This window comes from Neolamprologus brichardi, chromosome 7 (assembly GCF_056152115.1).
Source record: "Neolamprologus brichardi isolate AB-2024 chromosome 7, ASM5615211v1, whole genome shotgun sequence".
NCBI lineage: Eukaryota > Metazoa > Chordata > Actinopteri > Cichliformes > Cichlidae > Neolamprologus > Neolamprologus brichardi.
Window position 1 is genome coordinate 21,462,336 of NC_142110.1, and position 27,003 is coordinate 21,489,338.

Genomic DNA, 27,003 nt, shown 5'->3' on the forward strand with positions numbered 1-27,003 from the left:
TTACAATGTGAGTGTAAAGAACTGGTAACAAAAATGTAAACTTTGTGTAAGTCATTTGGAACAAAGCAATACAGAGAACAGTGCAGCTAGCTTAAATAAAAACACAGGTAGCTAAAAGCTAGCCAAACATTTGTCATAAAACTCCATCAGTCAGTACTTATGAAGATCTTAACATAAGCTTAAAGCGAGTGCACTACAGCAATAGAAAACAACATCAAGTACCACTCCTGTCAGGAAACAAGAAGAAACTGAGGCTACAATTCACACAGGATCATAAAATGGAACAACAGAAGACCAGAAAAACCTTGTCTGATCTTATAAGTCTCGATTTTGATTTCTGCTGCGACATTTAGATGGTAGAGCCAGAATTCGGATATTTGGATAAGATATGTGCATTACGGAGGTGCAGAGAGCAAACCTTCAGCATATTTTATGCTATTGTGTGAACATGAACTCAAATCTCAGAGGAATGCTTTCCTACTGAATCTGTGCCAAAAAGAGTTACGTCTCTCCTGAAAGTAAAATGTGTCCAACCTGGTACTAGTACAAGGTTTAACTAACAAAGTGGCTGGTGTATATGGTCTGTTGCAACTTAAATATATTGTTGTATATCACTGTATTAAATCTTGCATCAGTAACTAGCTAAAACATTTTAGTGAGCAGGCTAATACTAACAAAAGTAGCTAGCAAACATTTTCTATATTTAGCACCCTAGTTATTAGAGAAGTCAAGTACAGGTATATAAAATAAAATGTTTAAGTATGAATAAATAATATTATTAGTTTAATAAGTTAAAGATTGAAAAAAAAAACTGAAAACAGAAGTTAAAATTGTTTATTTTTATTTTAATAACCCATTTTCTGTTGTCAAAATTTTATCTTCATTTCAAAGATGCAAGAATTACTTTGAGAAGATTTCTGTGGAAACTTAACAGGCTAAGGCTATTGATTATTTTTATGATTGTTTTCGATGTAGAAAAGTAAAAATTGATCATCTGGGTAAAGCATGGTGAACCATGTTGTTAAAGAAAGCTTGCAGTTTCTTTCTTTCTCTCTCCGTTGTGCTTCAGTACAACCAGGGATTATTTTGTGATTAACTTGATTCATCTCGTGTTTTTCATCCAGTTATGCTTCCATCCACAAATTTCCCAGAAAAAGTATGAGGCAAAGACCGGCAGTGTTTTTCTTTTTAGTTTCATGAGTCATAAAAGTCATATCATGAGATATAGTTAACTGTGACACAAAGAAAAAATTAAGAGAAGATTATGAAAAGACGGGATGCCCAACTTATTTGCACGGCCGGGAAATGAGACAGGTATTAGACAGTGTGTCATATCAGGTGGGTGTGAGACTGGAAGATTTCCCTAGAACAAAACAATTGTTCACCAGACAGAATATTTATCAACATTTACATCATTCTTTGTGGCTAGCACAACTCAGCACTTTCAGTCTTATTTCAGTCAGATGTAAAAGTGCAAAAGAAATTAAAAAAAAATCATCAGGTTGGCTGTAAAAGCAGGACTTTAATGGAACCCAAACAGAGTGGATTCCCGTCTTTTATAAATTTTATATAAAAAACATTAGTTTGAACTAAAATATATATGTTATTTGCTTTGTGTGTGTGTTCATGCTGGTATACAGATGTTGCCACAGTGAGACGGGGCCACTTTTCACCCTGTTTTAAATAGAAAAATTTCCAAGTGTCAAATAGCAAGAGGTGTCTTTGTTACTGTCTCCTCTGTTCCCGAGGATACCGATTTTTTTCTTCATCCTATCTCAGGTTTCTCATGTCAGTAGAGCCCTGTCGGCCTCCTGGCTAAACTCCCCTCCATTTAAACATTTCTAGTCGACTGTCTCCATCACCCCGGCCTCTTCTCTCAGTTCCTGATCCTCTAATTTAATGTCGAGCTACTGTCATTTTGGACGCTGACGCTAGCCTGAATGTGTGAGCTGAGGGCCCCACGACACGGAGTAGGATTCCAGCTTTCAGGGCCGAGGGGAGGATTTCCTTTTCAACATGTCTGGCTGGTAAATATGTCACCGGGCTGGAAACTGATCCTGTGAAAACCAAGTGGGATGTTTTCAAACCCGCTACAGAAGTACATGTGATCTGTCTTTCTTCCCTCACACACACACACACACACACACACACACACACACACACACACACACACACACACACACACACACACACACACACACACACACACACTTGAATGTAAAGAGAGTTAGTTCCCTGCCAGCAAAGGTATTATCTGTCAAGAGTAAGCAGCCCTGGAGCAGTTTATCTGAGATCGGCTGCTAAATCTTCTCTCATAAGATTCCTCAAAGATTTACTGTGTGTGGTGTGTCCGTACCTCAAAAGGAGTTACATTTCACCAAACACCCCTGCGGTGGAAACGAAAATGAAACGACAGTGACCTTTCCAATGACAAATCCATCGTGACACAAAGGTGTGTTGTGTGAAGCCAGTATTGACTCACAGCCAGCCCGCTGTCACCACACGCCTCAAAGAAGAAAAAAACCTGTGATTAATTCTTATAATAACGTAGCAGAAATGCTCCGGTATACTCCGAGTTTTTTATAACTCTGACAATAATTTATTGTTTGATTCCAACGGCTGCGACCAGGGACCAATACTTGATCAGTTTGTTGTTATTAAAAGTTTCAACAAATGTACAAATCCTCCAAATTCACTGCAACTTTGGATCCATGTACTGAGGTTACCAGATACAGTTTAGCTTTTCAGCGTGCATTACAGAAGTTTAGTTTGGCAACATATGTAACTGATAACAGACACGTGCATTTCCTTTATCTGATGCCACTATGTTCAGAGTTTTAGGTGTTTTTTGAGTTATGGCTCTGTCCACATGTGCACAGGTGTTTTGGAAAGCACAGGTTTTTTCTGTGTCCTGTGCTTTGAGGTTTAGTTTGAAAAGATTTATAAAGGCTTAGAAAATCAAAATGTTTATCAGGGAAGGAAAAAGAGATCAGATGATTATGATAAAGCATGGTGATCTGTGACTTTGATAAAAACCTGTAGTTTCTTTCTCTGTCTTTGCCATTGTGCTTAATTATTGTGATGTTTTTCACACATTAAGTTAAAAAAAATGGAAATGGAAAAATGCCATTGTTACCAGTGTCACAGTTGCATCGCTTCTTTGCCCATTCATCTATTCCAACCACTAACTTAATTATTTTCTTTATCATTTAGCAGTAAACACATTTTGTTTGTTTTTACATTTAAAAGAAAAGTATTATACAAAATAATGTAGGTACAACCAAGTAACAGCCTAAAAACACAACAACAAAAACTAAGTCACAAAAACTGCAGTTCCTCTAGTGGCCACTTGAGGTCGAGGCTGCTATGTTGAAATTTCTGGCTTTAGAGCATTCAAAAGCATGAGCACAACCTGCTACAAAAACAGTCCTGACCCACCATTAGATAACTTTCCCCTCTATACTAACTCAACGGAAGTTTCAGGTGAGTGAAATTCTAGTATTTAATCAGTGTGCTCCTTGGTATTGTGTCTGTGCAGTTTATGGCTGTATCTTGCTAACTAAACTTGCCAGTGAAGACCAGGGACGTCAAACTGATTCTACACTGTAGGCCACAGCCCACTTTGATCTTAAGCAGTGAAAATCTGTTTTCTGTCAGTGTAAAGAAATCGAATTACACTTTTACTCCCTGTTACATCTTAATATTTAATTAATTTCAGTTCAGTTTTATTTATATAGCATCAATTCACAACAACAGTCACCTCAAGGAGCTTTATATTAAAATATATAATATAGCATAATATAAGAAAGATGTTCAATTTTAATAAGTGTTGCTGTAGTAAATGAAAGAAGCCGCTCATTGGGCTTAAGGAAATAAATGTGTTAAATTACAGTGAAACGTTCTGGTAGCTCATCGCCCAGACTGTCCTATTATAAAGCAAAGTTTTTATTAATTCACAGAAAATATCCTCTTTTTGACCCACTGTAAAAAAACACAAATAAAACAGCAGGGGGGAAAGCAACTTTTCTATCACTTGATTGTTTATCTATTACTATATCAGTAGGAAAAGTTGTAAAACTTTTACAGTTAAAACTCCAAAATGTATTGGATTCACTGCTGTGCTGATTCTGGCCCCAGGCCTTATGCTTGACTCCTGTGACTGATATCACTCTATTTTATGATCAATTTTGCCCCCCCGCCCCCCCCCCCAAACAAAACAAAACAAAAACAAAAAAACACCCAAAACAATATGACAGCTTCCAGCCAGGGGTGCCTCTGGAATTTTTTTCATAGCGGAAGTGGCTTAAGATTCACTTTCCCAGAATGGAGTAACTTAATGTCAGCAAATTTGGAGGGCAGTGCCCCCTTGCCCCCCCCTTGGTGGCGCCCCTGCTTTCAGCTTTCATTGTGAGTTGTAGTTCAAAATCAGTGTTTGATGCCTTGGTGTCCACACCCATATTTTAAACTGTCCCTGAGTACAACATATGTGCAGCCAATAAATATCATCATCAAGGAAGTCATTTACTAGTTTTTAAGACACTTAAATTTTAACCAAAAAGAAAAGCACACAGGGGTTTCTGCCCAAAAAAGTATTAGGGATCAACAAAGTCATTAGGCTTCCTCCTCTGGGGATCATTAATGCGCGCGGCCAGCCATCAAACTGATGCCGAGATGTTTTGGCTTGGCCCAAAGTGGTAGGTTGACAGACATCGGAGACGTCGCTGAGGCTCTCTAAACAGCCCAAAGACAACACTGGAAGTGCCTGAGATGTCACAGAACAGGTCGTGAGAGATGTGAATCCATCCTGGCATCACACAAGAATGTCTGCACATAATTAGGTCTCTTGGTAACATGTCTCTGACAGCAAGTGGTAATTAAATCAATGATACACTCATGCTACACTATAAAAAGTCCCTGACAGCCATTGGGTTTGTTTGTTTTTTTCAACACTCAACATTTGGTTTATCCCACATAGAAGGATGTAAGATATCCACAACACATTCAGCAGCTAAAACAAATACAGCCTCGTTGTCTAATAGATCTTTGGTGGCATATTTTAATCATGCACAAAATAATAGAAACATGTCAGTAAAGTCAGTTCTACTAAGGACACACTGGGAAGCTGGAAGCACATCAAGGCCCAGACATAGACCTGCGTTCACTTGCTTGTATTGTGAGTCAGTTGTGTTTATTTCTTTCTTCATTTTAATGGTTAATTCTCTGCTGCCCTTTTGGCCCAGTCAGTCTTGGAAAAACAAAAGATTTTTAATCTGACACGTCGATGAGGATTACATGATTGCATCTATAAAATAATAATAGAAAACAGACACTAAAATTAAGCTTTCTGTGTCATTTCAGTGATCTGTATTAAATAAATAAGGTAAGCCTTGGCTTGGATTTCATCTTCAAAATAAGTACTTGATTCTGCAAGTAGTACTGATTTGTATATTGGTCATTTTATAACTGGCTTAATGCAAAACACCATACTGTAAAAACCTCCACTAAATTCAGTCGTAAATCTTCCAGAAGTACAAAGATATTTTACTCCAATTTATGCATCTTCCTGTGTGTGTGTGTTAGTTTATTGTACATTGGGTGTGTCAGTATTGGCCACACCCCTCATCACGTCATGATCTGAGTGACACTCTCAGAGCCAACACGTTAATTCTGCTCAGAAAAAAACAAACTATCAAAAACTACTTTTATTGCTCAGGTCTTGACTTGAAAACAATCGCTGTTGGTTCATAGCAGTCTCCCACCTCCACCCACCAGCATCACTGCTATAAAGCGCCCATCCTACGGTGTACGTGAACGCGCAAGCGCGAGTCCACGCGCGGTAGCAGCTCCGCGGCTCGTAGAGGAAAAAAAGGGAGAGAGAGCGAGAAGAGAGCACAGAGGAGCTGGAGGAGCTGCTGTGGGAGGAGGGCAGACGTGACGGGAGCACCCAAAACAGAAGCTGCCGGGAGTACGACACGGACAGAGGGACGGGAAAGCAAAGACTGGATCTTATCTGCGGCACATTTTGGAGATTTGAGCAGCCGGATACGCGCCCTGTTAACGACAGCGGCTTTTTTCCCTGCGGTAAAAAAAAAGAAAAAAAGAAAAATCAGCACGGGTGTTTTTGGTGAGGAGGTCTGCTCTTCCTCTTCAGAAAAGACAGTCTGTGGCGGAGGGCTGTGCTCAGACTGAAGGCACGGTGGAGGAGGTAAGCCTTCATATTTCTCCTTTCTTTCAGCTCCGTGTTGTTCAGCTCCCGCTGTCAGTAAGAGCAGACACCGGGGTGAGGAATGCCAAACCTCCGTCCTGCGGAGCTGCTGGCTGCCCCGATCAGTCAGCTCATCGGCTGCAGCCTCCTGTCCACCCCCCACCCCGCCACCCCAGTTCAGATGTTTCACCAGGACACCTTAACCCACACCATCATTCAAAAATACCCTCCACCTTATGATGCCTACACAAGCACACACACCTACACCTTTCTCACGTCACTCTCTTCCACCGTCGCCACCGCCTCGGATGAATGTCACCCTGTTTTCTTACATAATGCAGTAAATGTGCGGGTACGGTTACAGATGTTGGCTGGTGGATGCGAGGCTCCACATCTGGCGGGGTGCAGCAGATAAACGTGACGCACTGGTGTAAACGGACAAGACGGCGCTGACCCGGGCGGGCTCTGTGTCGCAGAGGACGGGCTGCTGGAGCTGCAGCTGCGGGGCTTTGTTTTTGTGTCATCTACCTCCCCGCTAACGCGCTCTGTGAGCTCGTGACGCTCGGTGGTGAAATTTTTTTTCGTCAAGCGCGAGCCTCTCAGCTTGCTGACATCACGCTGCTGCTGCTGATGGGGCATGGCTGCTTTTTTTCTTTTACAGCAGGGCAGGATGATGTTCAGCTGCTGTGGACGAGGCTCAGTATAGATCCTGTATTATGTCCTGTTGATCAGCGTGCACTTAGAGCAGTGTTCTGCTTTACCTTCAGTCTAAACATACTTTGATTCCGGCCTGATCGTAGATTCCGAATGGTTTAATTTCGAAACGTAGGTAATTCAACTTTTTAATGCAATTTAGTGACTAAAGAATGCACTAATTTGACACACATCCATCAGATCAACAAGTCTGACACAACTCTTGTCGGCAAAAGTAGAGCTGTCAACACCAAAGAGGGATTTTAAGCTGTAAGCCTGTTACAGATTGGAATGAGAGGGCAGGTAGAGGAAATATTGGTGTGATGTAATACCACAAAGTACAAGCCATTTTGTGATGTTAAGTTGGGCTGAGCATGAAAATAAAATAAGGCTTGAGTGAGAGTCTGAGTCAAAATGAGGTGATTTCAAACCAGCTGACAAGTTAAAACATGCCTGCTTGGCCTCAGTCAGACCACCGGTGCCATCAACGTCTCCATCCACTAGTTTCAAAAGCCCCAGTACTACTTCTGCCCTCCTCCTCCCCTCCCTGTGGCAATCTGCATGAAATGCCACAGTGATGGCACTTTCAAGAAAACAGATAACAGCATTTTTGGTGGACGTCTTTGACAGGCAAGGAGAGACAAACACTTCTCACCACCTCCGGGTGCTCTTGAGCTCAACTGTCTGCTTTCTCTCCCCGTTGCCGGTTCGGGATAAGGAACATGCTGCTTTTTTGCAGTGTCAACTTTGCTGACGTTAACATTTCATGCAAGTCATTATGTAAGTGGTGAGGCCCTTGAGAGCAGAACTGGAAACATTGCTTTGACAGCTCCAGCTGGCTGGCGAATGGGCTCGTGAGCGCGCCGAAGGAGCTCCAAAGCGGCCAAGAGATGTTTCGTTTTTAAATCTGTGGCAGATGAAGACATTTGTAAAAGCGGAAGAGCAGCCATTGTGGCTATTTTTCCTCACAAGTTAGTATAAACACCACATAAGAGCACTCAAGGCACTAAAAGAGCAATACCAGTCATTTCAATAATTCATAAACAGTGGAAGTCTTTAATCTGTTTTCTACAGCTGTTTTGAGGCTCTGGACCAATGTGTCTAGATTTGGCTTTTTTTTCTTGACTTTTTAATGTAAAATGGATGGATAAATCATACAGTCTTGTGGTTCATTGCTCTCACATCTGCAGTTTGTTTGGTTGATGTGAAACAGGAAAACAAATGGAAATGTGTGAAGGAAGGGTTAGAAAAGAGAGGCTTATACAGTAGTATGAATAGGGAATATTTACCAAGCCAAGTGTCTGAATTTTTAAAGAAGAAACGGGTCAAATCTGTGCAGCTGCAGTGTAAAATTGCTTATTGTTATTGTCATAAATAAGCACGTTAAAAGACAGTTGATCAGACAGTTTGATTGATAGCTTAAGCACAACGAGTTATTTCAGTTCAAATGGATTTAAGTCAGTGAATAACTAAATTCATGAAGAGAAATAGCTTCTGTGTGAACAATCTGGACCCTTTTTGTCCTTGCATGAGGTGCTGACTCATTCTTGAACCTGCTGCAGCAATACTCAAGGCTTCATGTAAAACAATATCAGGATGAGGTTAAGGCCACATATAGCATGTCAGCAGCTATGTGCATCTCTAAGCATGTGTATTTATAGAGCCATTCACAATGGTGTGAATGCACTTTTTTTTTTTTATGCTTTGCCCTCACATTTTCTAACCCTGATCAGACAAATGTAAATGAAAATATGAAGGCCTTAAATTGATAACTATTCCATGTTTATTTATGTGTTAGTTGTATTTAGACCCCTCTATTGTCTGCTTCAACTATAGTATGAGATTTCTCACAGTTTTATTTTAGGTGTCACCCACATGGACTGTGGTGGTTGTGGTGTGAGAGGAAACAAACCTTCACAGACATCGTTCAACAAACAGTCACTGCGATGCATTGTGGAGTACCGAGGCATGTCTGTGCACAGTTTGACGTTTTGCATTTACTCTTAAAATCTGATGAACACAAAAAGTAATGTTTTTTTAATCTGTCAGATATAAATTCATAATATAAAAGATATAGCGCTATCCCAGAAAGAACCAAAGCTGTCTGTTTAAAGCAAGAAATACATGTTGTGGTTTTGTCCTAGGCCTCAACTGTTGTCCAGAAAATGTTATAAAAGTTAGCCTGGTTAGATCGAAAGTATGTCAGTCTTCATAGACTCCCACGTTGAACTCTGAGGCATTTGCGTGCACCTGTAAACTCAAGTTATGAAATATCTATATTTTATCATCGGAGAACCAAAAAAGTAAAAACGCATAGAGAAAATAGACAGCTTGGCCACCAATTGAATAAAATCTTATCCTCTTCCTCCTCACCTCAAGCCTCATCTCCTGACCTGAAGTCGGGACTCTAACACATGCAAACATGCAGAAACATGCTTGCTTATTCCCCATCATTGTTGCAGTTGCGTATTGTCAGCAGATTGCACATCTGTATCTGAACCTGAAGCATTATCTCATTTTAAGTTCTCCAGTTATGTGCAGCCATCTACAACAAACCTAAGGCAGCAAGGGAAATCCTTGCCAACACTGCACAAATGTAGTAGAGACCAACATATTTGTTGATCTTCTTAAAAGGAGTTTATAAAGCTTAATTTCTTATCTATTTTCTAGAATAAAAGCTTTAGTTGTTGTGTTAACCTTCTCTTAAACTCCTACCCTCGATCCATGTTTAGAAGAGACCTCCTCTTGGTGGTGCATCCACTGTTGCCACAATGTGTTGGTGGAACACCACTAGAATAGACCCAGTGCTTTTACGAAATCTGTTTCACTGCCTGATGAAGCTGGAAGACGCTGAAGTTTTCATTTTAGATTCGACATACTCATGCCACGAGATTAAAGGCATTTTAAAATGTTATATAAAAAAGAGTGTCTTGGCTTTCTTTAATGCCTTAGCTAATCTGCCTTATTCCCAAAACGATTTGAAGGAAGATACAATGTAGCACTGAGTATTGATTGTGTAAATCCCGTTATCAGTCGTGGTTTAGCTTGTAGTCTCGTGCATCTGATGTTGCTGTGTCCTTCAATTTGCTCCTAACAAACTCATTTTTACATACACCAGCACATGGGTGCATTAAAATAAACGCACATTTTCTCCTGCCGGCTGGATCACTCAGTCAAACACGATTGCTGTCACACTTCTGCTGTTAGTCGAGGTCGCCTTGTGACCTGCTGACCTCTGTCACACATGTGCACCGTGAAGACAGAAGCTGGCTTGTTAAGAGCGTGGATGCTGTCAGATGCAGAGTCTTTAAGTGCTTCATTTCATTGATTGAAGTCCTTCTCACAAACTCCTGAATCCAACAAATAATCCCCACACAGACACGTTTATCCCTTTATTACGTCCGTCATCCGCAGCTGGGGTTAATTCATGAGCGCATTTTACTTGTTAGGTGTTATTTAGAGAAAAACATTCAAAGGAGCTGCGTCCAAACCAAAGAGACAGCCGGTGAGAATTCCTACCTCTCTTTTGTGCAGCTGTCTGATGAGATTAAAATACCTTTCACTTTTGTTTTCTCCAGAAGCTTCTTGAAAGGATTTACTGCAGTATAAGAAGTGTAAGTGGTGCAGATAGTTAGCATGATAGCAGAAGTCCTTTTGATTCCAACATGGCTTGTTTCTTGGTGGGGGCTCCGCTGTTTGTTATTCCTACAGCTGCTCAAAGCCCGGGTCTCCGTGGATTTCTGCATCCATTATCGCTTCTCACATCTCCTTTGTATTATTCATTAACCTCATGCTATGGCTGTCACTGCTTTAGGCACCATTTAACGAGTATTCGCCTTGTGGAAATAAACACGTCTTGGTTTTATTGGTGGGCTTATTTTGACATAGAGAATAGGCACACTTGATTGTGGTTCTTACAGTAGGTAGCAGCCGGTGAGGGCATGGATCAGTCCCCTGGCACTGCCCGGGGGCAAAGAGCAGCCAGCGGCACAACACCTCTCCCCTCCATCCTGCCTAGCTGGTTACAGATGGAGAGGCAGCAAGAGAGACTTTGACAGGGAACGAGGATCATTAAGCGAGCGAGTTTAGGCGTTGATACATGTTGAAGGATTCCTTTTAAATCAGCCAGCAGTGAGACTCCCTCTGCAGATTAAGACTGTCTCTCTTACCCTTATATGTCTCTACTAGTTTCTGAAGGCAGTATATTTATGGTATTGGATTGGTATATAAAGAGGAATTTTTGGTGGAACTCTGACTTTAAAAGCTGTGTGTGGTCAGCGTGTTGTCAACTACTGCATGAGAGGGTAGACCTGGGGACAGCTAAGGCTGATTAATAGGATGCTAAATATGGCTTGTGTAGAAACAGGTTTAAAACAAAACCTGCGTATCAGAGAAACCAAGCAGCTCAGTGTTTTTATCTACTGTCACCCATCGATCACCAACAGTGGACTGCCCATAATAATTTACAATTTTAAGCTTTACCCAACAGTCACAGTGAGTGAATTTGGCTAAACAGGCCAAAACCATTTTTATACCAGGCTGTAAAAGTGTTTATTTCACCTCTAAAGCTTGGCATTTTAGCCTGGGAGTCAATGGGATTTATTCAGTTTTGGAAACAGCTTCAAGTAGCCATTGGTGGAACTTCAGGTTTTGGCAGTTCTGCAAAAACTAACCACAGAGAATGTGACTTAGCCCAAGAACCTGGAAACAGTGTCACTTACCACAAGAACTCAAGTCGATCCTCGCCAGCTACACGTTACGTTTAGCTAAACTGCTTTGTCCCTGGCTCCAGTAAAGACCTGTCCTAATAATGCAGCTGGCAGCCTCCAATGAATTATATCATGAGTTTTAGTTTACTCCCTGTGGACTGAACCACTACAAAGAACAATTTGGGACAGGAGATAAGATACTGCTGTCTGAGTTTGTGCTAAAGTCCTATATTAAAGACTGCTGCATATTCAAGTATATATGCATACATGTATCATCTTCTCTCTCTTAATTCTCCTAAAATCATTTACCAAGTGCAACAGTTTCAGCTGGCTGTTATTTCTGTGAATAGAACGATCAAAACACTGAATTTGTATGCCAGAAAACCAAAACACTAACGGGCACTAAAATGTAAAAGTAAAGGACGTCTTTTATGTCATATACAGTTAGGAAAATAATTGTGGTATCTTTAAAGTTGCATTTTCTACTGTACTTTATGGCTTTTGCTTAGCAGGGCGAAATACGCAAGTAGTCAAATGAGTCTGGTTCACAGATTATCTTAACCACTTTATTTGGAAATTATGCCTGTAGTGAGTACACTCAAATGCTGTAATTATCTCTAAAACTGTTTGCATACTTTGTAAAGGCGCATTTAAAGATGAAATGGAAACATGTTCTCTGAAAAGATCCATCACAATTGACAGTTTAGGTACATAAAACCTATAAACAAATCCGTTAGGACTGTGTAAATATTGGTGCCGTTTACCCTCTTTAATGATTATCAACTGGGAGCGAGCAGAGTTATCACAACTGATATAAAACCCAAATTGTATGAAAGTGGAATTTCCCTGTGAACGTTTCCAGTTCGTCTCCCTTTCCTTGTCCACATCTGTGTGGCTTAGTGCTCACATGATCCACATGACCCCAGACCATACATTTAAGTGAACAGTGGTCTGTCAGTCATTAGTTCCATTAATTTCTTAAGATTGCAAGTTCACTGTGTTAGAGCTCAAATGGCTTTTGAGTAGATTAGTAACTAGGGTGACTAAAGGCCATTTCCTTGGAGTCATCCATAAAATATCACATTGATCTTTTTTTGTTTGTTTGTTTTATTGAGTTTATGTGTTAAGTAGCTGAGGGGAGCCAGAATCCAAACCTCAGCTCTTGGAAACAATGGACACACCTCAGAGGAAGTCATCCAGAAATGCTGAAAAATCTCAAATTCCTTCAGTTATTATTATTATTATTCTCATATGAAGTTATAAGCAGCAACTGAAAATGGTTGAACTTGCACTTAAAGCTCTCGAGTGAGTTCAGGTGGCCAGTATTAGGCCCTGCCGTGTGTTTTAGCTCTGCTCATGATGCTGATGCTTGCACTGTTTGTCTCACTGTGTTAACACCAGATTGATGGAGTCGCTGCCCAGATTGACAGATCTAGCTCAGCCAGCCACTCTCCCCTAAAGTCTGCCAGACTCTGCCTGTGAAAATGCCTGTGAGGTTAAATCAGTAGTAAGAAAAACTCTTGCCTCCCTCTGCAATTAGCACCGTGTCATTTTGGGGTTCCGAGGCAGTCGATAATGTCACATCTCACTTGTGTGTCAGTGGTTCGCTTTTTAAACGTTTTTGACATGGTGCCTACAGACTGAAGGGGGGCTGCGTTATTCCACGCTTGTGTCACTTCCCTAAATGCTGAACTACCGTCTATAATAAGTGCTTGTTTCATATTCATTCTGTCAGTTAGTTTGCAAGCTGCAGAGTCTGGCTTCAGTCACTGCAGCCTCGGCTGCGGGTTGGGAGTCGTAGCCAAATGACGCCCTGCTGAAGGGAGCTGGCAGCCGATACACATGCGAGAGGAATTTGAATACATGCACAGTACGACAAGCAGGCAGGACAAGCATGTGACCTGCTGTCTGCCACTGCTTTGTTGCAGTATGCTGTTGGCAGTGTGTGAGAGAGAGAAAGAGACAGTAGTGGCCAGAGCCAGAACAAAGCAGTCTGTGACCAGAGTTGGGTGTGGCGCTTTCAGTTTGATGAAGTCGGGATCCTTGCTGCTGGATTGCCGCTCTCTCAACACTCAACGCTTCTTCTGGTCACCAAACATTGCATGAATTTCCTACTGATTCCAAAAAACTGCAGCTACATGTAGACTGAATGACTGTGAAAAAACTAAGATAAGAAATCACACTTATTTATCTCAAGACATCTTAGGCTGTCCCTCATCTGTTTTATACATGAGCTATTCATTAAATGAGGAAAAAATAAAGAACGCTTAATGCTGTCATATTTTTCAGGGAGTGGAGCAACGGGTGTATTTCTCTTGGAATTATGGTTTTTGCTTCTTAAAATCTTGATTATGCCCCAGGTAAACATTTTAAGAAGATACTTTACAGAGCATGCTTGTCACAGCACTCTAATGTCAAAATCAAAACCTGCACCCAGGGAAATACTCCGTACTCAATGCTATTTTCGATACCACAGAGTTAAAAAAAAAGAAGCAAAAATTAAGAGAAATCATTTTAAAAAAAGAAAATTACAGCAGTACTGGTTTATGTAAATTTAGCCACAGCCTTGTGACTGTATTTTTGTTGCTGATCAAATACCTGTTAAGGCAGGCTGGAACTGTTTCTGTGTAGTCGCTGGTAGACCTTCCTTAGCTTCAGTCTGGGAGATTTAGAGAAACATAGTACTCTTTAGACACAAATAATTGTGTTATTGTTTTAATTAATATTTTCTATTAACATAACAATTGTTGTCTAAACCCACAAATAATGTTATTATTCTATAATTAGCCATAGCTGCTGGCTGCTACCTTAATGACAAGTTAAAGATAGCTAACACTTAAACGGCTAACATTAATATATTAATATACATTAACATATATTCATATTTATGATGCCTGCTTAATACTTCTATGTTGTTAAAACAATGGAAAGATTTAGTGACATCTTGAAATTCCTCATAAAGACCAGGGTATCAGTGTCAAGTTAACTGTTGATGTGTTCAGCTGCTAGTGAAGGGAGGGGCCATGTGACTTTCAGATGACTGCTCAGATGGAGGAGGTTAACACAGAGTTGTTTGTATCGATACCTGCAAATTAGTATCTAATCTGATAGTAAATTTCAAGATCAGTTAGTATCTGAGTGTCATTTTTTCCGAGAACACCCCTACAATACAAGAAAAACCCCTACAATAAAAACAAGTAGATTTGTGTTTTGAGCAGTTCAAAAGGTACTGTAAGTACTGGTCCTGGTCACATTCCTACTAGAGAAAAATGCAAGTTATTGCGCAATGCTTTCACAGAATTGGCCCGTTTAAAATGAAATCAGGCTCTGTGAGGCCCATGAACTGAAACAAGTTTAACACCCCTGACATGATTTTTAGTTTTAGTCAGAAATTCAGGTTTTCTGTGTTTCTGAAAGGAAAAAAAAGTCAAAGGTGTCTTGCTGAGATCAGTGTAAAAAATGCAAACTATTCCTGTCCTAACAGTCTTTCTTTTTGCCCTCATTTTCTTCTTGGTCACATTTTCTTCCATGCCTCTTTTCTTGTGTCTCACTTTCCTTTGTGTGGCTATAAAAGTGTAGTCATTCTGCCAAGGTTGTCTGAAAGTTGCTCTGTCCTGCAGCCTGTCCTACTTTGGTGCACGACTCTAAACTGGGTCGGCACAATACGAATATAGCAGGTAGGATCCGGTGGTTCGGTGGCCTTAGCCACGGGATCTGTAGATGCAGTTTGTGCGGCGTCTCTGTCTCAGTGTTCAGTCATCGTCCTGTACTGGAGTTTGCTGTAAATAGCCCAAAGTTACCAAATCCTGTGTTGCATGTGCAGGAAGTGACATTGTCTCACAGGTCCCATGTACATGTGATTTAGCTTTTTTATTTTACACACAAACAGCATTAGAAGAATTTGGTCAAAGCTTTCCTAGAAATGTACCCACCATGCCTGCGGAGGTGCATGTCCGGTCATAGTGTAAAGTTTTAAAAGTGTTGGTGGTTATGACGCCCCTGCAGTGTAGATTTACCACAGAAGCATAAATCCTACTTGATGTCTAAAAACTAGTCAGTGCGTCTTCTTCTGCTACATAATGTACCACAACAACACCTATTCTGTTAGTCCTCTCTCAGGTTTACAGTTATGATAACTATTTAGTACTTCAATGTTGTTGAAACTAGAGCTTTACTGACCTCTGGAAATCCTTCGTAAAAGGACTTTGGGAGAATTTGGGGGCTTTGGTCAAACAGAATGGGTTATTTTGAAGACTTTGAACAATTTTGAAGAGAATGTTGTCCATTTTTGTGACATTTACGAGACTAAAATGATCATCTTAATGGTAACTGAACAGATAATTGTTAACACTTAAAAGGTTAACGGTTAAATGTGTATGCTGACCAGGTAATATTTATGATAGAGATTTAATACTTCAATGTTGCTGACATGAGAGCTTTACTGACCTCTTGAAATTCTTAAAGATGTGAAAATCAGTGTCATGTTAGTTGCGCTACTATTGATGTGTGTTCAGCTGCTAGTGAGGGGAGGGGCTATCTGAAGTTCCGTTTAAGCTGGAGGAAATGAACACAGAAGTGTTGGTATCAATACTGTTGCAAAAAAGTATCTAATCTGATAGTAATTTGTACTAACAGTAAATGGCCTGTATTTATATAGCGCTTTACTAGTCCCTAAGGACCCCAAAGCGCTTTACATATCCAGTCATCCACCCATTCACACACACATTCACACACTGGTGATGGCAAGCTACATTGTAGCCACAGCCACCCTGGGACACACTGACAGAGGCGAGGCTTTTTGATTTTGATTTTGATGAGAATTTTGTACCTTTTTGTAACATTTGGAAAAAATCAACTGATTCTTTGATGACCACCTATAACTGATAAAGGCATACCAATGAAGCAGCTTAGTCCTCTCTATTAGGCTCTTCATTAGCTCGTGTCTGTCTTGTTTGGGCTTCTAAACACTGGCCGCAACAACAAAAGCCTGCAGCCGCTGTGTTTTCATGGCCGCCCGTGTTTCCCCTTTCCTTTGTCTTATTTTCATCTTTTTTATTTATATGTTAATAAAGCAATTAGTTAGTGTTTGGATGTGCAGGCAGTCAAAGCTCGGTCCTTCTTCTTCTTCTACTTTCTCCTCCTCCTCTCTCTGCTGCACGTTGTTCATTCATTCAGGCTTGTGGTCCTTGTGACAGCGTAACCTCTTCAACCTTCCCTGTCAGGCAGCAGTTGCTAGGAGCCAGACTCGCTCGCTTGCTTTCAAATAAGCAGCTAGTTGGTAACAATAACCCGACACTGCTGATGAGCTTCACAGAGGTGGATCAGGTAAGATGGATTTTCACCTAAATGTCTGTTATTGTGATGAAAAATGTTTTCACTGTGTTCAGGTGCTGCTTTTAGATCCGCCTCCACATTGTCCTAAAGAAATCTCCAGTTGTGTCTGGGTTGTTTTTTTCTCTTTCTCCATTAGTAAATGATGGCATCAGCAGATAGAAAGATATATGACAGCAGCTTTAAATGTGGGTTATTTTCGTCTCTTTTTTCTGGACAATTAAAAATTGAAAATGGTTTTTATTCGCTCCACAGTGAATCCTTTTTGTTTTGAAAAACTGCCAAAATATTCACAGGTTTCAGCTTCTAAAATGTCAGTGCTTGCTAGTTGTCTTTGTCTTTAAGATACATGTGATTATGTTGAGTTGATAGATGAATCCTTAACAAATATAATGGTGTGCTGCTCTCCTAATGAGCAGTGGACACTTTCATGTATTGGAACATTGTAAAGCATGATGAACACTGTAAATGATGGACACCAGTGTAACGTAGCAAGGATGAGTGATAAACAGCTTGCACAGACGATGAAGAAGGAGCGACAGTTAATATTTTTTGTGAAACGTACAGTATGAATTCATCAGGGAGTCTGCCGTGTCTGCAGCTGTGGCGCTAATGAAAAGCTCTCAGTTTCCTCTCAGGCAGCAGATGCTCTTTGGTGCGAAGAGGAGAGCCGAGCAGCAGCAGAGCTACAATCTCATCTGGAACAATGATGAAAGCCGTTGGTATAAAACAATCCGTGGAGGGAGCGCTCTCATTGGGCGGCAAAGAACGAAGGGAGACTAGTGATTGGCTCGAGGGTTCGGAGTAGCTGCGTTGTGGTTGGCTGTTGTCACGGCGCTTAAAAGTCCACCAGAGAAAGAGAATGTGTACAAATCAAGCTCAGGACAGATGCATGACTGTGTGTGTGTGTGTGTGTGTGTGTGTGTGTGTGTGCGTCTAGTTTAGATCAAGGTGGAAACAGTGGGGTTTAATTTAGTTTGAGGAGGGTGTGAAAGCTGGCCCGCTGTGGCTACATGGGTGTGAATAAAGGGTCTTTGAGTCATAACACGCTCAGCAAACACACACACACACACACACACACACACACACACACACACACACACACACACACACACACACACACACACACACACTAATAACATATGTCCACAATCACGTGTCAGATGTCATATTCCTGCATAGCTGCATTTTGAAAAATGACCATGTGAATCTGCATCTGCTGCAACACCATGTATCTTAACTATACAATATATTTTTAATCTGTTGGATTGCATTTATCATTGATTATGTAGATGTAAAGAACAAACAAACAAATACAAATAAAAGATGTTTAGTCAGTTTTACACAAACTTGATGAGATTTACCGGTTAACACATAATCACATGACAAAAGTCATGTGATTTGCATGTGCCACGCACTCAAGCTTATACAAACGTTTGACCTTGTTGCGTAAAATTGTGCTTAAGCATGTCTGTGTCAGTTGTGTATTTACTAAAGCAAAAAGTGTGCAAATAGGCGACGCACTTGGCACACTTTAAAGGGATGGGTTGTGTTCAGCTGGGTTTAGTTCAACAGAAAGTAAATAGTTCCTACTTGAAACTGCTCAGAGGTTTGTGGATTTTATTTTGAGAACCTGTTTCATAGTTTCTGGAAAAAGATGGTTGCTGAGTTTGTATTTTTTTTTTCTTCATTTTTCCAAACGAGGAGTGCAGTTTAGTTTCATTATATTAAAGAGACGACATTTTTCTGTACACTGATGTCTCCAGAGCTGAACAGCTGATTCCAGAAAGTGGCTGGATGGCTAAAAACAGACCAGAGGAAGTTACCATGTAATATTTTATCTGTAAATTAAATGTTTTAGATTAGTTTTTACAGTAAATCTTTAATATTTGTTTACTTATATCAAGTCATATTGTTATTGCACATTGCAGGCCTACTTGAGATATGCTTTTTATCAAAATAAGCATATTTATATTTAAGTAGCTTCTTTTTTAAATTTTTTTTTTTTAACAAATATATAAAATACCCCATGACGTATTGTTTCAGCGCTATAAAAGCAGGATTATAAAATGAACATTTGTGTTTGTGTGTCTGAACTGAATAAAAATGAGCACAGATACAGGTTAGATGTGGTTCATGCTCGTACAATCATCCTCATTAGTACATGCTACATTGGCACCTCCATTCAGGCTTTTTGAGTTTGTTTGTCTCCCTCACCACAAACCCCAGAAATTTCAAAAGCCAAACATCAAGTGCCAGGTTCCTCTCTGCTGTCTGTTTGTTTTTTTTTGTTTTTTTTTATTCAAATAAAAAAAAGCTCTTCAGCATCATCGCTAAAGCCACTTGCTACTTCCTGTTTGTAGATTAGGTCTTCCACCTTTGTTACTCTCAGAAAAACACAGAATATCCAAGCAAACCCCAGCCCCAGTGAGCCTTGCTGATTGCTTTCCATGTCTCTGACATAATTTGTATAAATAAAAGACACGAAAATCTGATGGATCCTTGCTTTAAATTCATCTGTAGGCTGGGCTCTGAAGGATTAGAGACCTTGGATGTGTTCATTACTGAAGGAAATTTTAATCTCCGACCTCTTCAGTACTTCTCCAGCTGACTGACAGTTGATTAGGTGACCGAGGCAGAGGAGGGAGGCAGAGCAGCTGCTGCCACAGAGAAAACAATCAGCGCGTCACACACTGGCCTCTAAGTGGATTTGGTGGCTGGATGGAGAAAGGGAGGAAAAAGGGAGGGGGAGGGGAGACGGCGTCTGTGCTATATGTCTAGATTGCCTTGTGGACTCTGTGTGTGTGTGTGTGTGTGATTAGATGTGCCTTTTGTTTTCATGGTGTGTGAGTGTTAATCCTGTGCAGTGATTTTGTGTTGCCAGCAATGTGTTGGACATGCGTGTTTGTTCAAGATGAAATTTTCATGTGGGGAAACTGGGTCATTCCACCGACAAATCAATTGGATGCAATGAAATTATTGAGGTTTAACAGGAAGGTTACATTTAATAGCAAATGCATGTGTATTTAATGCAAACAAGCATTGAAATTTGATGTTAATATAACTGATAGAAAATCATAGTAATTTAAGAAAATGTGGTTTATTATCATCGTTTTTAGAAAGCTTTTGAAGTGTAAACCATCTTTGATCAGTAAAGCTTCTACAGACGCTTGCAGAGATGTGTTGTATTTGTGTGTCTGGGCTATTACTTATGAAACTGACCTTGTGGGTAAAGCTAAAAGCCATATGTGTGCATGTTTAAGGGTTCAGGCTGTATTTGTATCTGCATCTGATATAACACTGTCTGTTATCTAAGAGATAACTGAGAGTGAGGGCAATTCTGTCAAATCAGTGGGCAGTGTATGTTCCTACCCTTATTTATGGCCACCGTGCCTGATTAGAGACAGAAGGAACATGATTGTTTATATATGTAGGAGAAATCAGCTTCTATTGAAGGTTGTCTGAGTTCAGCTTTAGACAGGTGAGAGGTTCAGTCATTCCCAAGGGACTAAACTTGGGAATGACTGAAGTAGGGAAGTAGAGCTAATTTGAGACAATCTAATCTGAAGTGGTTCAAGCATCTGGGATGTTCCTGGTCCCCTCCTAGGTCAGGTGTCTCTTTGGTAGTATAGGAATGACTCAGTATTCCTAAAGCTGGAGGTGGTTGCTGGGGGTGAAATGCTCCACATTTCCTTATTCCAGCTTCTCAAAGTTTGTTTTTTGTCATGAATGATGGGGATATCCCACACTGAAAAAAGCCTAGCCTAGTTGTATCATTCCTTTCTTCATGAGGTTTGTCTGGAACTCAGAGTCCCACTGGAACTTAGCCCTGTTGTTTTCGACCCCCTTTGGTGGTCTCCCACAAGGAGTTGGGGACTTCTAGTCCATATGCACCACATATGTTTCTGTCTGGTTTCCCAACCACTTGGTTATGCTTCTCAGTGTATGTGTCTCACCTTGCATCTTACATTGTGCTGCTATGTTGTGGATGGTTTCTGGAGCACCATTGTACAGTCTGTAACTTGGGTCCTGTTGGTTTTGATAGAGTTCTGCCTCTTTGGATCTGCTGCTTAGGGTCTAATCTTATGCCGCCACATCAGAGTCTCTGTGCTGTCCTTTAAGCTGTCCTTTATTAGGATTTCTTCATCTCGTTCCTCCTCCTTTTCCTCATCACAGTCTATCTTCAGTTGCTTCATCCTGATGTTATTTGTGGATGCTCCAAGTCCCTGTATTTCTTGCTCTCCCTCTTTCAGTTGCTCATAGAGCCTCAGAGTGCTGGACCTCACGTGAAGACCTCTGTGCATTGTCAGTTTTCATATGTTGTCATCAGTGGTATCCATCTACTCCTGTGACCAGCTTATTATTCCAGTTGGGTATCTGGGTTCCTTTTGGCCTGTGGGATACCCAGGTACTTGTAGCTGCACTGTATCTCTGCTATTATATATTTCCAGTTGCTCCAACGCTGGTGGATGCTGGTGAGATGGATCAGTGAGTCGATGTCTGGCTGATGGTCACTCCACTCCTGAATCTATATCCATATCTACTCTTAGTGCTGGGCTGGTTTAGGTGATTGAGGCCAACAGATAACAGCAGGAACAGCATATTCACCTTGGTGTATTCTGCACTTGTTGGTAACTTGTGTGATTGCCTTCAAGTTGGTCACTAGTGTTGTCTTCATTGAGCATTGAGTTGTAGGCTTTCTTGTACTCAACCCAGGCAGTGCTCAGGTTGGTCTGTCTGGCCTTAGAGTCCTAGTACTGTTCTGATAACCACCTTTGACTCTCTGGTGATATTTTCAATGTGTTTCTGAGCTGTGTTCATTGGCTGAAATGCCCGAGAGGAGCTTCCACGTTGTGGAGAGGCAGGTAATTGGCCAGTAGTTCAATGGCATCTTACCCATGTAGGGATCCTTCATGATCAGGATTTTTCTGCCCTGTGTTATTTCTGCCTGGATGAGTACCTGCTGTTAGGAGCCCCTTGTTTTGAGTCCTGTTTGGTTTTGTCAGCTATTAAGCGTAGATCATATCAGGTCCTATTGCTGCACATCCTTCTTATAATAACTTCCATCTATGGGCTAACCCCAGCATAGTGGAGCCTACCCAATACCCGCCTGTAGGATATGTTGTAGTGGCAGCCATAATAGATCTTTATGATGCACTTATACAGCATAATCAGTTCAGGGTATGGTAAGAAATTGTTGTTATTTGTACCCTGATAGGAACACAGCTGCTTTGGGTGCAGGAGGATACTGAGGGTAAACTAAAATTTCAACATGGCTGTCTGTTGATGATTTGCATTTGTTTTCTGCAGCACATCTTGACGTAGTCTATGGCTTTATTTACCTCGAGTGTGTCTGTGTCTGCTGAATGTGGTGAGAGTTTGTGGTTACACTTTAAGGGAAGTGTAGAGAGCTTTGTCTGTGTCTGTTTTTGTCTCGCTGCTCTTGGCTGGTACAGAAAATGAGTATACTCAGGTCACACTTGCAGACTGCTAAAGGCAGATGTTACTAGTTATTTCTCTTTTTTTTTTTTTGTCTTGCTTTACGCTGTCTCTCAATTTGGGGGGAGAGGAAAAATAAGAGTCACGATGCAGTGAAACGTAAACTTAAAAAAGAAAATGTTATTATACCTTTAAATTGCACACTTCATCCCCCCTCCTGTGTAAGGAAACAGACTATCTGTTTCACCATCACATCCATACGTGATTTATTGATGAGGATGTAATAGGTTTCTTTGTTCCCAGAGAGGATTCACACACGTCTTTTGTATTATTTATATTAAAGCGTGAAAATTCACAGAATGTGGCCACATGTTTAGATTTTTCAATGATGTGTTTCAGTCATGCCAATGATATTTTTGTAAGTGTTAAATTGTCTGTAGTCCCACCCTGTTTTCTAAAACGTGCCCTGAGGCCTTGTGGGAGATGCATTTTGGACTGATGGCTGCATTCTTGGGACTAAATTGAGTGTACATAATCCCATGTCACTGATATCGCCACAAACGCGCACATGCACACACTCTTAACAGTGCTTGTGTCTGCCCTCAGGGGCTCTGCGTAGGAAGCAGACTGGTGGCTGATACTGCAGACGGACCCTCGGCCGTCCCTGCAAACCTCTGCTCTTTAAAATGTCATCATGAATGTGATCTGTCTAAATGCTAATAATCTAAAATAGCTGGTGGACATGAAGCCTTATTACAGTATTAAAAAATGTGTTTGAACATCTCTGACATCATCCTGCAGGATTTGGCAGACGCTGTAGAGTAATTTGATGCTGTTTTTCATTTTTTTCCTGTTCTCTCCTCTTTGGCCTTAACTGCCTCTTTTCTTTTCCCCCCCTTGTAGCAGACATAAAACACATATGTGGGCTACAGCCAACGTGAGCATTTTCAAAACATCCTCTGAGGAGTTTTGGAGGACAGTCCGGAGTCACAGGAGCGAACAGAAAGCTGCGAGTTTGTCACATAGTTTCTGCTTCTGGGCTCTAATCCTCTGAGGATCCAGTTCCTCCGTTTGATGGTCATATCTAATCTGTACAGGATTGGTCTCGGGAGGGCACACAGGGTGACTGAGACACAGCTGCTGCTATGGTAACCTTGTGGCCCAAGGATAGTCACTGGGCATTTGGTTTCAGGAAAAACTGAAGGAGATGTAATTGAAGCATTTCTGTATCTCAGTCAATGAGGACATGATTTTTGGGTTTGGTTGTTGTGATGTGGCGAGACAGTGACATAAGAATGAGTCCTAGAAGCTGGAAATGAGTTATCATTACTGTACTTCTGTTTCTCTCAACTCTTTAGTCATTTTTTCAGTGGGTTTGTGGTTGGATGTATAAAAGAAGGCAGACAGTTCACCCAACATTTGTTTTACGACATGAAATATGTCAATAAAACCTCACTTGTGCCCAAACGAGAAGATAGGGACATGCATTGTCATCATGGCGAGCATATAAGCTTAGTGGTGTTGACCCTGCAGTCATGTGACCTGGCTGTTGTTTGTTTATATCCTAACATTAGAGTTTAACCTCCTGTGATATCATTGAAAAATCATGAAAGTGGTGTTCATCAAGATTATCTTATTGAACAAAATCTGTGTTTTCTATAATAATAATCCATAAGTTTTAGATTTTGTTGGAAAAATCTGGTTGTCTTTTCCTCAAAGAAACCAAAGAAGCATAAAAATGAGCCTCAAAGCCCTTTTGACATCAGAGGATCTGCTTATAGTTTATATTGCATTTAAAAGATACTAATCACATTTTTAGTCTTATTGAGAATTTTGTGTGCACCTGTTCTTCAGTATCAATCTGTCTTTGAAGGAGCGTTTAAGACTGTACTTTTCTGCTTGAGGATCTTTAGGATTTGATAACTACAGCATGTGCTGATCTCGTTGAGCTAAGACCTTGATTTATGACCCTATTTAGAGTTATCTTCGCCAAAGACCCTTTTGTGGTCCCACGTTAGCCTCCAGGGTCAGAACATACCGCTGACTCTCTTTTGACACGTCATCCGTTTTTCAATGATAGGACGCAGCGGAGCGTTCAGTGCCAGAGGTCTTCGCTTAATAATACAATCGCTCGGTCCACAAAGAGGAGCTCCACATTCAGTTGATGCTGTCACACCATTACTGTAGTTGTTAACTGTTATACAGTTAATTCTAACACTATTGGCTTCAGTGTGAGTGAAAAGGAGAAGGAAGACAGGTGAGAATATCAGAAATATTTCTTTATTTTCTAAAACCCCAAGAACTCTCCCTCTTCAGCATGTTGTTGCATGTCTTAAAAAGTCAAATGTCACTCATCCTGTCAATCCTTAACGCAGTAATTATCGCTATAAAGGATAAACTATACAGCCATACCTTTTTAAAAATTGTAATTCATTCTCCCTATTGTGTCAAAAGAGAGAGTGAAAAAAATCAACATTATAAACATATCAGAATTGTTTTAAACTGTGTTGAAGGCCTGTACAGTACTGTTGGGGCAGAACTAAGCAATGGCCACTGTCATGGGTCGCAACAATGGGACCCAAAAGCTCTGAGACAGGATAACTAAAAGCAAGCCCTTTATTATGGCTGGTACAAAATCCACAGAGTGCAAAAGTCCACAGGAAAAGGAAAGCAGGTTCCAAACAAAGTAGACAGGAACACACTGGGAGAAAAACGGACAAAAGGCAGGGTTTAAAATCTCACACGTGAGGTAATCATGGTAAGTGGACACAGGAGGGTAATGGGACACAGCTGAAACGAATTAAAACAACGAGGCAAGGAAGTACTGCAAAAGTGAATACGAGGCACTTGAGACAGATGACTATCAAAATAAAACAGGAAGAAACTCAACGCTAACCTAAGAGGAAGATTTGACAAGACACAAAAGGATGTTGTGGAAGTTTTGAATAAACTAAAACATTAAGACTTAAATTTAACTGTAAACGCCAACCACTGCATGGAATATCCGTCTATGCATTTCCGACAGACTTCCCTCACCCTGGCCACCTTTTCCAGCTCCTTCCCAAGCCGGCTGAGTGACATAATCTATCCAGTGAGTAGAGATTATATATATATATATATATATATATATATATATATATATATATATTATGTGAATCTTAAATGACGAAGCTCCTCACTATCTCTAAGGGAGAGCCCAGCCACCCAAAAAGCTGAACAAACTAAGCAGTACTATTTTGTTGTTTGTCACATGTATCTTTTTTTTAATAGAAGTGACCCCAAGTGCTTTAGAGACAGGTCACATTTACCTGCCAGATCCAGAAAAACCCAGCTGAATGGTTCAAAGGGGTGTTTTTGTTTTGTTGTGTTCGTTAATTATTGTGGAAAGTAAAAATGACAGTGATTTAGTTGTCATGAAAATTAGTTCAGAATTGGCAAATTAATAATGAGTCATCTCATAAATCATGACACACTGCTCTCCCATACATAAGGTTAAAAAGAATCGGTATTGGTATGGGCAATATTGGCCCTGTATTTTCTTGGTATCGCCAAAACTTGTGGTATCACATGCTGAGATCAGGGCTCGGCTGTAAGATTCCTCTCACTGTTGTGACAGATGAGAATCTAAAAATCGTTTTACTGACTTTTAGAGATTTGGAACCTTTTTATTTTTCGTTTTGTTTTTCACGTTCACATTATTTGTCTTTCCCCCGTCATCTCTGCAGAGTAGCTTGAGTCAACTGAGTTCTTTTAGATTCAGAGCCCTGTGTTGTATTGAAGGGTTAAACCAGCCGTGGAGCCTATGTTAGAGCCCCGTTATTATCTGTCATTACCCCACAGAAATCTGTCTCTTCTACTTGCTTTTGTCCACTCTCATGTCTGTGTGACCTGCTCCAAGCACCGCGGCATCAGAGATAGCGGTGCTGGTTTTCAAGGAGGCTTGATAAATTAGGCCATCCTGTAGCTCGAGACTTGAGCTTCCAGGGATTTACTATCCAGTGCTCATGCAGGCGAGAAACAGTGAAGTTTAAGAGGAGGATGTGCTAATCGTCTGTACATTTAAACAGATTGTCACAGGAAAATGATTCATGTGGAGGGAGGAGGCAGAGAACTCTGTGGCTGAAAAATCCCTGAAGCGGAAGTGAAAGTGACCACAGTGCAGTGTTTTCCCCTCAGCCTCTTATCGTGTCATGTTTCACCCGAACGAAAAGGGGACCTTGAAACATCTTCCGCTTTCTCTAATTGGATAGTCATTTCCTTTTGGATTTCAGGGTGAGAGGGAGGGGCGCGCTGATGTGGTTGAATGAAAACTGAGAGCCGAAGAGAAACCTCTACTACCGAGAACGAGCGAAAAACAGAGGCCCAGATGATGTGAGCGACTGAACGCGTACAGCAGCAAAGACCTCACACTGTTATTGTGTTGAGCCCTGGTTGAATTTGCTGAAACGCAAGGTCTGGCACACACAATAGAGGTGGGGCTGGAGCAAACAATGCAGGCTTTTCCTCAGAAAACAAATCAAAACGTCAAACAGACAGTTCTCGGAAACTGTAGCACCACTTAGCGGCGCACAGCGCTCGGTTTCCCCTTAATGAAACACCGTATTTTCTTGCAGCTCTGCTTAAAAA

The 27,003-nt window shown here is 40.8% G+C and overlaps 1 protein-coding gene across 6 annotated transcripts in view; it reads left to right on the top strand.

Moving 5' to 3' along the window:
- Positions 1 to 5,876: 5,876 nt before the first annotated feature.
- The window catches only part of LOC102776237 (unconventional myosin-IXAb), a 149,276-nt gene continuing 128,149 nt past the window's right edge, over positions 5,877 to 27,003 (top strand). For all 6 annotated transcript variants that reach the window (XM_087843298.1, XM_087843299.1, XM_087843302.1 and 3 more), the window contains exon 1: positions 5,877 to 6,205. The gene's annotated coding sequence lies outside the window, so the exon portion shown is untranslated. The remainder of the gene's footprint in view (positions 6,206 to 27,003) is intronic.